Source organism: Pan troglodytes, chromosome 3 (assembly GCF_028858775.2).
Source record: "Pan troglodytes isolate AG18354 chromosome 3, NHGRI_mPanTro3-v2.0_pri, whole genome shotgun sequence".
Classification (NCBI taxonomy): Eukaryota; Metazoa; Chordata; class Mammalia; order Primates; family Hominidae; genus Pan; species Pan troglodytes.
In genome coordinates, this window is record NC_072401.2 from 183,110,785 (window position 1) to 183,122,931 (window position 12,147).

Consider the following 12,147-nt stretch of genomic DNA (forward strand, 5'->3'; position numbering starts at 1 on the left):
CTGAAAATAAGGATTAGTAATGAGTGTTACAAATGGGACTTGTCAGAAGAGAACCAGAGAGACATTTTGCTAAATCAAAGAAGATCCATTCCTTCACAAAGGATAGACTCATATTCTGTAGTTAATGATTTGTTGCAAGAGCTGATAAGTATCCTTCAGATATACAATTGATTTTAAAGGAGAGCCATTGATAAAGATATCTCTCTGTACCCAAACACAACGTCCATGATGAAATCTATACATGGGATCTCTACAACTTATTACCTAAAAATATTAGGAGACAGAAATATCGAGTAACTCTAAAATAAATTATACTTTGATATTCAATTTGTTCTATCTTTTCAAGCAGAATTAGTTTTGAGAAGTATTTTAGTTCATTTATTACTGGAAAAGACCTTACTAGCTTATTCAAGCAAGAAAATTACCCCAAAAGCTTACAAGATTTATAATGCTTGGGAAAAAAAAAAAAAAAGCAATTCAAAACCTAATGAGACATTTTAGGCCTCATTTACATCTCTAACCTGACCCATTTTCTGCAAAACGTTTTTGTTGGTAATTTACATACTAAAAGCTAGTTATTTATCCATCCCTAACCAAAAAGTTGATGAGATTACTAATACCACAGTGAAGTTAACATTACCCTGAAAGCTAAATACGACCATTTCTAGAAGGTTGGCTATTGAGTCATTTATTGAGCTATAATCTCCATTACATCCTGGCAATGCACCCACACTCTGAGAGAATGACATGAAAGCCCAAATATCTCATTTCCACAGTCACTCTATGGGCAGGAATCCTTCCAGGAACACACTGGTTGGAAATGAAGCACATTAACGTGCTCTGTGTATGTACACACATGCATATAACCAAGAAAAAATAACGCAAGGAAACACATCATATAAAACAAGTTCAGATGTCATGTATTTTTGAATACCACAGAGCTTTGCATCTATTTGGAGGTGATAATTGTATTGATGTAGCGAAGCTGTTGTATAAAAAAAACCTTCCCAATGTTTTGAGAAAAAAGACTACAATGAGGAATTGAAGTGTACAGTGGCACAGTGATATATTTCTCACTGTTTTAAGGAATAATTATATTTTTTCAGGATGAAAAATATATATCCATAAATATATATGTTAATATTATAAGTGCATCTATTGATATATTTATATTACCAATATATTTACATATTTACTAAAATATATTTCTATTTTCTATTTTATATATTTACATTTTATGTTTTGTATATTTTTATTATATAACATATAATCACCACCTGTTGATAATTGTTTAATAACTTACTCTCAAAAAGCACTGAATTTATAGTAATTTAACGAATGTCCTTCATAATGTAAGTGTCTGTCTACAGTTTAGTTGAACATTATTTGGGCACATGGTGAGAATTATACTCCAAGAACTTCAAGACTGTCTTGGAGGTGAAATTTCCCTGCCTCTTGGTATAAACCCCCTCCCTCACTGCCCTACATCAAATCCCAACAAAATTCAGAGATTGAGAAGTGCATGGTACATCTCTGGGGCTCCTTGTTTAACCAGACTGCATTGCGGGTCCCTTTGTTAAATTCTAGTCTTTGGGGGCAGTGTGCAGTCTGATTTTAGTTTGTTCAGCGTCTCCTGCACAGCTTCCTCCCTAGATGAACCAGATGTTTCATTCTGATCAGGGCCAGTCTGGTATCCAAGAAGGTCCAAAGCTCAACCCACGCCGGTGGCCCTGGAAAGCCCAGAATGTGGACAAATGTGGCTCTATTCCTTTCCTATGTAGTCATAGTTTACTCGATAATGAGTTTCACATTGTGTTTGTTTTCAGAAACCCTCTTTGCTGTTGTATTCTTCCTATGAGTTAGAGGATTTACAAGGGGATACAGATTGATTATAAGCAGAGAAAACACTCCTTGGTAAATGTAATTACTAAAAACTCATCTGCAAAGTAAACTGCCATTCGCCAAAACCTATTATCTTATGACATGTTACAAATTGTGGTTTTAGTCCCTATTTTGAGGCCGTCAAATACTGTGGGCACTGCAGCCGTGGTCTTCAAGGTTGTGGCCACCATCACGGTGATGGCTACCATGGCTTTTGCTGGCTCACGGGGAAAACCACATGCACAATTTTACTTCTCAATTCTTTTGAGTAGTGTAAAAAACAGGTTGTGTTGGCTCTACCCACTGTACACCTGTCTCCCAAAGAAAATGCTGCAATTGTCTGTTCAGTTTTCCTCTTGGCCATTTGGAGTATCTTTGGAGACTCTCTCTTGTGCTGGAATCTATTGACAAGACTCAAAGAGTACTATAGTTTCTGTGAATATGTTTTGCTTCATGCAAAGTTTTCCAGGTACATACTGGTGGTGAATGATATACTCCATCTCCAGCTTGCTTATTACCTACTAACATTGTGTGATACAGCAAAACATTTCATATGTTTTCTGGGTATTCTCTTGCTTAATCTGTGAAGATAGTATCATTTCAACACAACATTTCTTATACTCTCATGTCAAAAACATTTCATGATGATCTTTAACAATTATGTCCCTCTTAATATATCTGAGACATTAAATATATTTTAAAATTCCACATCTCCCAGTGCCTTTTCAATTATTTATGCTAGAAATGTTGGGTGAATAGTTACCATGTAGTAAGTGAATGAAACAACCATGATTCCTGCCCTCATGGAGTGTAGAGTCCAGGAGAAGAAGCCAAACCAACAAAATAACCACAATATAATGGCAGAATGTGTTAAATATTAGGAACCGAACAGACTATTGCAATATTCAGTACTGGAAGGAGAGTTAGTATTTAGATAGGGTGTTTAAGAAGACTAGTTGAGCTGGTGGCATTCAAATCGGGGCTGAAAGGTAAAAAGGAGGCAGCTGAAAGTAAAAAGGTGAAAGGAGATGTCTCATGTACTTCTCAATCTCTGGATTTTGTTGGAATTTGATGTATGGCAGTGAGGGAGGGGGTTCATACTAAGAGGCAGGGAAATTTCACCTCTAAGACAGTCTTGAAGGTCTTGGAATATAATTCTCACTATGCGCCCAAATAATGTTCAACTTCCTCCTTTTATATATAATTATATATAATTTATGTATTATAACTATATAAAATTATTAAAAATATAACTTTATAATTTATTGTAAATCATATAATTTTATAATTTATTGTAAATCATATAATTTTATAATAAAATTAATGAGAAGAGCATTCCAGGCAGAGGATGTCAGCAGAAAGAGTCCAATGCAGCAGAGTGCAGCATGCTCCAGTAATTGGAAACGGCCACTCTTCCATGGGTGATGGTGTACATGAGGGTGGTGTGCACAAGATGAGGTTGGAGAGGTAGACAGGGATCAGGAATCCTGACTGCAGTGCCAGAGTGAGCCATCATCAGCATTCCCCTGAATTCAACTTACACAACCAACATGGCCACTACTCCCTCCCCTCCCCACATCCTGGATGGCGCCTGACCCTCAATAAGCTTATGGCATATAGGAAAACAGCAAAGAGCAAATGTTTTCTCAAGAGAGGCCAGCTCCCAAGAGAAAGAGAAAGGAAGAATCTGGCCTAAAATTGCCCAGGAATTTTTCGTAAATTCACAATCAAACAAATAATTTCTCCTTCCCTATGGCAGAAGAAATGAGGGAGCAGAAGTTGCCTGGACTGTTTTACTAATGGAGTAGCCTTACAGTGGAGAGGAACACCAGGAGTGAGGAAGGGACTTCTCCCAGCAGTTGTGCCCTCTCCCACACTCTCTGGAAGTAATAATATAATCTGTCCTTTTAGAAGGAAAAATCCTTACATATTTAACATTTTTTGTTTCTACCAGAATCCATAATGTGTGTTATTACAAAGTGAACAAGCTAGATATGCCCAAATACATTATCACATGACTTGAATGCTATAACTTGAATATCCTAGCAAAATTAAATCCAATGCCAGCAAGATGAGAACCAGGGTCTTGATGGATCTGCTACCTAACTATAGCCAACCATAAGTTTTCAGTGTTTTTTCTATATCTTGAGTGGATATTGTATACCTACGCATGCATGGTTATATCAAATCTAGTTTTTTTTCTCTTTTCCATAAAAATACTTTAAAACTCAAATAATTATAAATGTGTAAATAGAAGGATTACCGATAAAATGCAATTCATGTGAATTACCTAGTGTAATTGTTAGGTATTTGTTGGCCCCTGTGTCAAAAATGCCCTTCTCTCTCCAGGTGAAGAGCTGCTTCCTCGGAAGAGCACCCTAAGGCTGGGTGGCCACTATCCTTTGCCTTGGCAGAGCCAGCCAGAAAGCCTAGGCACAACCCGCTGTGTTTGCTGACAGCCAACCTACCCTGGAGTTCCGGAGCGGCTTCCTAGGAAGACTGGGGAGCGGTGAGTACCCATGTGAGGCCAGCAGCTTTGATAGCTCTGTCTTCTGGAAGAGCTTATTTTCTGATATTCTAGCCATTCCTGTCATTCTTTCAGACACACTTCTAAAAGACTGTCAAACAACTATTTTCTCTCTTTATACCTTTTCTGCACCCTGCCTATAGCCATAGTACTTCTGTAAATCAATTACATCTTGCTATCTCTGTCTTTGTGTGTGTAAGTGTGCAATGCTACAAATGGAAACTCGCAAGCAGAGAGTGGCAGTGAAAGAGAGAGAGAAGGTGATTTTGTATGTCTTCAACCTTACCATCGTATTTCTTTTAACATCAGTTAAAAATAGCTGTTATCAAGTGTCCAGCTGACAGGAGTCTTTGAAATCCAGTAATTATTAATGGGAATTTTATACAGAAGAGGTAGAAAATGTAAAATAGCTTTGGTTCATAAAACAGGAAAGATAAATGTCACCAGGAAAAAAATCTATAACAAGTGTGTAGTGAACTATGTGAAGGAAAATCTGTTGTATATTAGTGAGATTGTTAAATGGAAATCAAGGATATTGGCTGTGTTGATGAGCAAATTCTATTCATCTGCATAAAAGCAGTTTATTTCAGAAGATAGGATATGTAGATCTAATTTTTATTGTTATACTATTGTTGGTCGTGGTGATTATGAATATATTACAAAGTTTTATAAAGACTGCAGCTTCACGTTTTTTTACTGTGGGCATTTAAAGTTTTTTTACTTGGAATTTTAAGTTTTTCTAAACATAATTATAATTTTATTAGACACTTTATAAACAAGAATTATAAAAAGTAGAAGAGCAGAAAATTTTACTATTTGCTCCACCACATACCCTCTGAGTGTTCAACTATTTTAAGGTCTCTGACTAAATACCAGCATATGATACTGGCAGAGATTGAAAGCAGAAATTCTATAGAACGTCTAAATGTCACAGGTGTTATTGGAATGGAAATGAACTTTTTAATACATTTTATAGGTATTACATATAGCTAGAATTTTACACCATATTTTTACACTTTATTTTTTGACTTTGTCACCTATCACATTTTCCAAATTACTAAAAACTAAAAATACCCTTATGAAATTAAGAGCATGAATGATTTGGCAAATCAAGACGGTGCAGTTTTTCTCCTGTCATGTAGATCTATGATATATATCATTTTTCAATATTGCTGGTGGGTTGAGCCGACCTAGCTACACACCGTGATCCTGAGATGCGGCTCCTGTCTGTCAACTTGGAATAGATTTAATTTGGAGTTACTACTTGGGTAGTCTAATTATTTCAAAAAGGAAGGGGGAGAAAAGTGAGTAATAAGAGTATTATAGGAAACTATATTTTAACAAAAGTTTGTAGTTGAAAGTTAGAAAGAAACATATAATCAGGGCCGGGTGTGGTGGCTCACGCCTGTAATCCCAACACTTTCGGAGACCGAGGCAGGCAGGTCACCTGAGGTCAGGAGTTCGAGACCAGCCTGGCCAACGTAGTGAAACCCTATCTCTACTAAAAATACAAAAAAATTTACCCGGGTTTGGTGGTGGGTGCCTGTAATCCCAGCTATTCAGGAGGCTGAGGCAGGAACATTGCTTGAACCCAGAAGGCCGAGGTTGCAATGAGCCGAGATCGTGCCACTGCACTCCAGCCTGGGCACGACAGAGTGAGACTCCATCTCAAAAAATAAATGAATAGATAAATAAATAACAACATATGATTAAGAAAGGAGTTAATTTTGTTTGGTATTTGGACCCCCAAATCAGTCTTCATATTCTTTCATTGACAGCATTCATTAAGTTCTGCAGAAATTAAATAGAATTAAGAAACAAATTCCTTTCAGAGCAAAATGATATGGTACATTCTTAGTTAAATGCTTATGTCATTCCGCATATTTTTAAGTAAATTATCATTAAACTACTATTTAATATGTAGGAGAAATGATGCATTTAAATGTTATCTTCATTTCCTTAGAAAATATTACATTAACAGGTTAAAGAATAGCATCCCTTAGCACAGAAAAAACTTAAGCCCTTGAAAGTTATGAATATCCAAATTAAGTTCAGGCGTATACCTGAGTTTTGTCTGATGATGTCGCCGTAGCAACATTTATAATCAAATGTGTCATTTTAATAAATAACTATAATTAATGATACAATGGGTTCTATTCTTTATGATAACGTTTTTGGAGTAACATCTGAGTATTTGCTCCATATTACCGGGGTAAGTAATAAGGTCAATATTACATACCTGAGTAATATTCATTGCAAACACTTTCGGTGTAGTTTTGCAGAAATAAAACAACTTGTGAAGGAACACAATCGTTTTCTTCCTAGGGACAGAAGGATTTTTAAATGAAAAAGGGCATCTGCTCCTTTTCCGCCTAACAATTTTATTGTCTTCTGGATCAAGGTAATTTGCTATGAAACAAGGAGAAGTGTGTGGCCATTCGGTATCATTTTACTTATCCGAGTGTTTGCGCATCCAATTCAGAATGCGACCTGACTTGTTCAGATGACACCAGTTTCTCATACTCTTATGTCATCATTTAAATTTCATTTCATGTTTTGACAGCCTTGCTCAGTAGAAGGCATAGAACACATCAGACTGCACCTCTTGAATCTTCATTCTTTAAACCTACATGCGCGATTCTAGAACTAATGTTTTCATAACATGTGGTGTCACTGAGGAGAATGAAAATCTCACTTTGAATATGCTACTGTAATAATTTTCACTTGTAAGCTATAATTGATCTGAATGATGGCAACAAAAGAAACACTTAAGAAAAGTAATTTTAGTCCTCAGTTAATGAAGTTTAATGTAAGCAGCATTCTTTCAGGTTACACATATTTATATGCCAGGGATCGTGTTTCCAGGTGTTGGGGGTCATGGAGCTTCTTACATCTACACTGTGCTATCATCACCATTTGTTCTGAGTGATGAAAAAACTAAAGTCCAACATTTTACCTGAGTTTACATGTAACAGGCAAAGCAACCATCATTATAGAGGGTAAGGGTGGGGGTTACATAGAGGATGTGATATTTGAGCAGACTTAAAGCTTGAATTAGCAACGTAAGGAGGAGTGGGTATTTTAGGCAGTGGAAAGAACATGGACAAAGTTCCTGAGCTGAGGAACTGCCTGGCATTCTCATGGAACTGAGAGGAACCCAGATGTCTAGAGCACAGACTGCAAACAGAGAAAAAAACAGGAAGAGAACATACTGGTGCAATGCATGAAGGACAGGTCACACAGGGCCTTGCAGACACCATTAAAGAAATTTGATCTTTCCTCCAAGTGCAGTGAGAAACCATTAGAGGAATTTAGGTAGGAGACTGATGAGGTCAGATTTCTATTAAAAAATCATCACACTGGTTGATGTGTGGAGAATAGAACAGATGTAGAAAGGAAAGGATAGGAGAGACCAATCTGGAAGATTTTACACCAGTTGAGGAAGAAGAAAAGAGTGAAGGTGTAGGGGTCTGAGGAGGAACTGGAGACAAGTGCATGAGTTCCAGCCGGATCAGAAAGAGAATGGACTGGGTGGGTTAAAGATGAGGAAGAGAAGGGCCAACAATGACTCTCATATTTTTGGATGGAGAAAACATGGTAATATTCCTTGTTTTTATGTTCAGTTTGAAGTGGATGCAAAATACCTAAGATGCATATATCCTGAAAAAAGTTCTGTTTGTAGTTTTGGAACTCATAAATCTGGGCCAAAGATCTTAATTTATAGACATTGACTTTTAGATGGTAATTGAAGCCAGAATAGTGAATGAGATTGCTCAAAGAGAGAACATAGGGAGATTTTTTAAGATCTTGAACAGAAAGCAACCTGAGGGACTTGAAGGAGCACCTTGGAGAGGAGAATGAGAAGAAACAGCCAGAGAAGTGGGAGGAAAACCTGGAGAGTCGGCAACATGGAAGCCAAGGGAAGAAGAGGGCATTTCAATATGGTGCTAAAAGCACGGTGAGATGAAGATTATGAAGTATCCCTTGAATTAAACAACAGTAACATCATTGGTAGCCATTGCAACAGAGTTTTGATAGAGGAGTGGGCAAAATCCATATTGAAGATGGTTGTTCTATGGATGATAAAGAATAGAATTGACAAACACATACAACTGTTTCCAAAGTTGGCTGTGAAATTGAAGAGATAAATAGGAATGTGTATGGGAAATTGTGAAGTAAAAGGCAATTTTTAAAAATGTGATATGGTTTGGCTGTGTCCCCACCCAAGTTTCATCTTGAATTGTAGTTCCCATAATCCCCACGTGTTGTGAAAGGGAGCTGGTGGGAGGTAATGGAATCATAGGGGAAGTTACCCCCATGCTGCTGTTCTCGTGATAGTGAGTGAGTTCTCAGGAGATCTGATGGTTGTGTAAGGGGCTCTTCTCCCTTTTGCTTGGTACTTCTTGGTGCCACCATATGAAGAAGGACATGTTTGCTTCCCCTTCCACCATGATTGTAAGTTTTCTGAGGCCTCCCCAGCCAGGCTGAACTCCGCATCAATTAAACAACTTTCCTCTATAAATTACCCAGTCTCAGGTATGTCTTTATTAGCAACATGAGAACAGACCAATACAAAATGATAGTTTAAAATTCCTGAGGAAATGCTGATATGAGATCCAGCAATTTTGTGCAGAGCATAGTCCTAAAAAGGAAAAGGGCTAACACTTTCATTTCACAGAAAAGAAAAGAGGAAAGCATAGATACTAATGCCAAAAGACTTCATTGGTTTGGTGGCAGGATTTCGAAGTATTTGTATGAAGGAAGATAGTCTTGAGAACAATGGGAAAATATGAAGTCATAGGCTTGAACTAAGTAAAGAATGTTTGAAATAATCATGGCATTCAACAAAAAAGAGAAATTAGAGAAATATACAGTGTGATTGCCCAGCATTACTGAGAGGTTATTAAGGTTGATGACTATAAGTATTTAGAGTGCTGAAAGATTTTCTCCAGAAGCTCTAGAGCAGGAAAACTCAGATCTTTGTATTAATTCACAATGGAATTCTCCAAATAGCTGTGCAAGGAACAAAGGTATATGAGACTGCAAGACGATGACAAGGTTGTGATTGACAAATGAGGCCATGGGTATTAACCAAGATAGAAAACAAAGGAAAGACAGGAAGTGTCTGGTGTAAAGGTCCTGATGGAGTCAAATAATAGGCTTAGTGAGAATAGGTGAGCAAACAAGCTAGGTGGAGGGAAGCTTGGGGAGGGACAGCAGATTGTCTGAATTCTATATTTCAACGTGGAGTTTGAGGTATGGACATCCTGTTTTGTGACACTGAAAGAGGATAGTTGAGATGGAGTGGAGGAAAAGGTCACTAAGAATGTGAATATGAAGACATAGTGAGGCCAGATGATGCCATCTGATGACAGAAGTGATTGGGTTGGAGACATCCAGTTGCCAAACTCTTAATAAAGAGTCATGTAAAAGTTGATAGCAAAAAAAAAAAAAAAAAGGTCAGGGGAGACATAACTAGTGCACAAGACTCAAAGCGTAGTTCCCCCTGCCCACCCAAAGAGGATGAAGAGATGATGTAGTGGACCGAATGTGGACCAGCATGCAAAGCAGGGATGTTCATAAATAGCGCTGTTCTATCCTGCATGGTTTGAGAGGAAACAGCAAAGTCTTCAGTCCAACCAATAACCTCTGTTAGTCCTGTAGGGATGCCTGAATTTTTTATGACAGTCAGGTCTTCAGGAACTCCCCTTGGCCAGCACAGGAATGCTCCAAGTCTTAGAAGAAACTCACAGGAGACTCTTTGGCACAGTGATCAGAAGGTCCTGGGTTTAAAATGTGGTTCTGTCACTATGGTGTATTCTAGCTAACAATCACGGGCATGTTCATTAACACTCTACACCTTTTGACCTCTCTTCTGTAAAATAGGAATAAAAATAAGAAGTTCTAATGTCTGATTGTAAAGATTAATGGAAGTAATGTCTGTAAAACCAGGCTGACATTACCTGTTGCATATTAAGTATTAATAAGTAGGATCTAATGGCATAATTATCATTATTAATGTCACGGAACTCATATACTAATATTTTAAGCTCAAATAACTTTACAAGGCTTCCTGAAGCAAACCACACTGTCTCCTGCCCTATAACATTCTACATCATGAAATACCCGTCAAGGTGCCCCTTATTCTACATCTGACTAGCGCATTATCTTAAACTGGCTTAATATACAGTCATGTACCGCATAACGATGTTTCAGTCAACAGTGGACTGCTGTTTTCTAATGTTATAATGGAACTGAAAAATTCCTATTGCCTAGTGGTAGTGTAGCCATCGTAATATCGTAGTGCAATTACTTTAAGCTTTAAATAAATCTAGGGTAGCCTAAGTGTACAATGTTAATAAAGTCTACAGTAGTGTGTAGGCATGTCCTAAGCCTTCATGTTCACTCACCACTCACTGACACCCACAGCAACGTCCAGTACTGTAAGCTCCATTCCTGGTAAGTGCCTTACGCAGACGTACAATTTTTTTTTTTTTTTTTTTTTTTTTTTTTTTTTTTTTTTTACCATTTGTATATCACTTTTATACCATTTTTTTCTGGTGTGCCTTTTCTATGTTTTTTATACCATTTTTATACCTTTTTTTTTTAAACCATTTTTATACTTTTTTTTTCTGGTGTGCCTTTTCTATGTTGAATACAGAAATCCTTACCATTGTGTTACAATTGCCTACAGTTCAGTAGAGTAACCTACTGTACAGGTTTGCAGCCTAGGAGCAATAGGCTGTGCTTTACAGCCTAGGTGTGTAGTCAGTTCTACCTACTTTTGTATGGTTAGATATATGATATGGTCAGATTAAAGGTTTGTTTAAGTACACTGTATGAAGTTGGCACGTCAACAAAATCACCTAAGAACAGGTTTCTCAGAACACCTTCCCATCATTAAGCAATACATGACTGTATGCCAGCCCCCAAATTATTCTCTGCTCAACCTCCAGACACAGAACAAGTAACCTTATTGAATAAATCTTGTATCCCCCTCACCTGAAAGAGAACCGGGATCAGAGTAGGTGCTAAATAATATTTTAATTTAAGATGGTACAAAAAGAGAACCTATGATAGGTTACTAAAAGACATGTGGCTGGTTCTTTTCTTCTAAAAGTACTAGGTATAGCAAACCAATGCAGGAGAGAGGCAGCCTGTTAATCTAGAAAGAGTGAGGAGAGTGAGGTCCCCTTTCTTCATCCATGTTAAGTGCTGTTTTTTGTTACAGTGGTTTAGAAGGATAGACAATGATGTTATGACAATCAGTCTTCAAAAGAATATTTCTAGTTTCTAACATCCCCACATGATGCCATGGAGCAGAGGTCTTACCAGCAAAATCTCAAATACAAAGAAAAGATGTTTGAGTAACATTTGACAAAGGTTTATAAAACATGAACTCCTCTGAACACATATTTAAAAGACTTAGTATTTCAAAGTTTAACATTAGATTAGTATTCAAGGGAATCACTTTTTAAGATGTTGAGTCCAATAGGAAACCAATCGTGTGAGCAAAACTTCAGTCTTTTAAAATTGTAATTAAATTAAAGATTATCTGGTTGCTTGTATATACTATAAGTAATATTGGTGCTAATCTGATGGAACAAAGCATTATCATCTGTTGAGGGTTTAGTGGAGTGTCGAGGTATTTATTCTTTAATATATATATTAATGGCATTTTTAAAAATCTCAACAGAGAAAAGAAGCTCAAGATTCTGAAAGTAGTGGATTCAACTTTT

General features: G+C 37.1%; 1 protein-coding gene across 19 annotated transcripts in view; it reads left to right on the top strand.

Moving 5' to 3' along the window:
• Positions 1-12,147, top strand: part of TENM3 (teneurin transmembrane protein 3) — a 2,732,592-nt gene that overhangs the window by 1,380,159 nt on the left and 1,340,286 nt on the right. For all 19 annotated transcript variants that reach the window (XM_054683934.2, XM_054683938.2, XM_054683942.2 and 16 more), the window contains exon 6: positions 4,231-4,390. The gene's annotated coding sequence lies outside the window, so the exon portion shown is untranslated. The remainder of the gene's footprint in view (positions 1-4,230; positions 4,391-12,147) is intronic.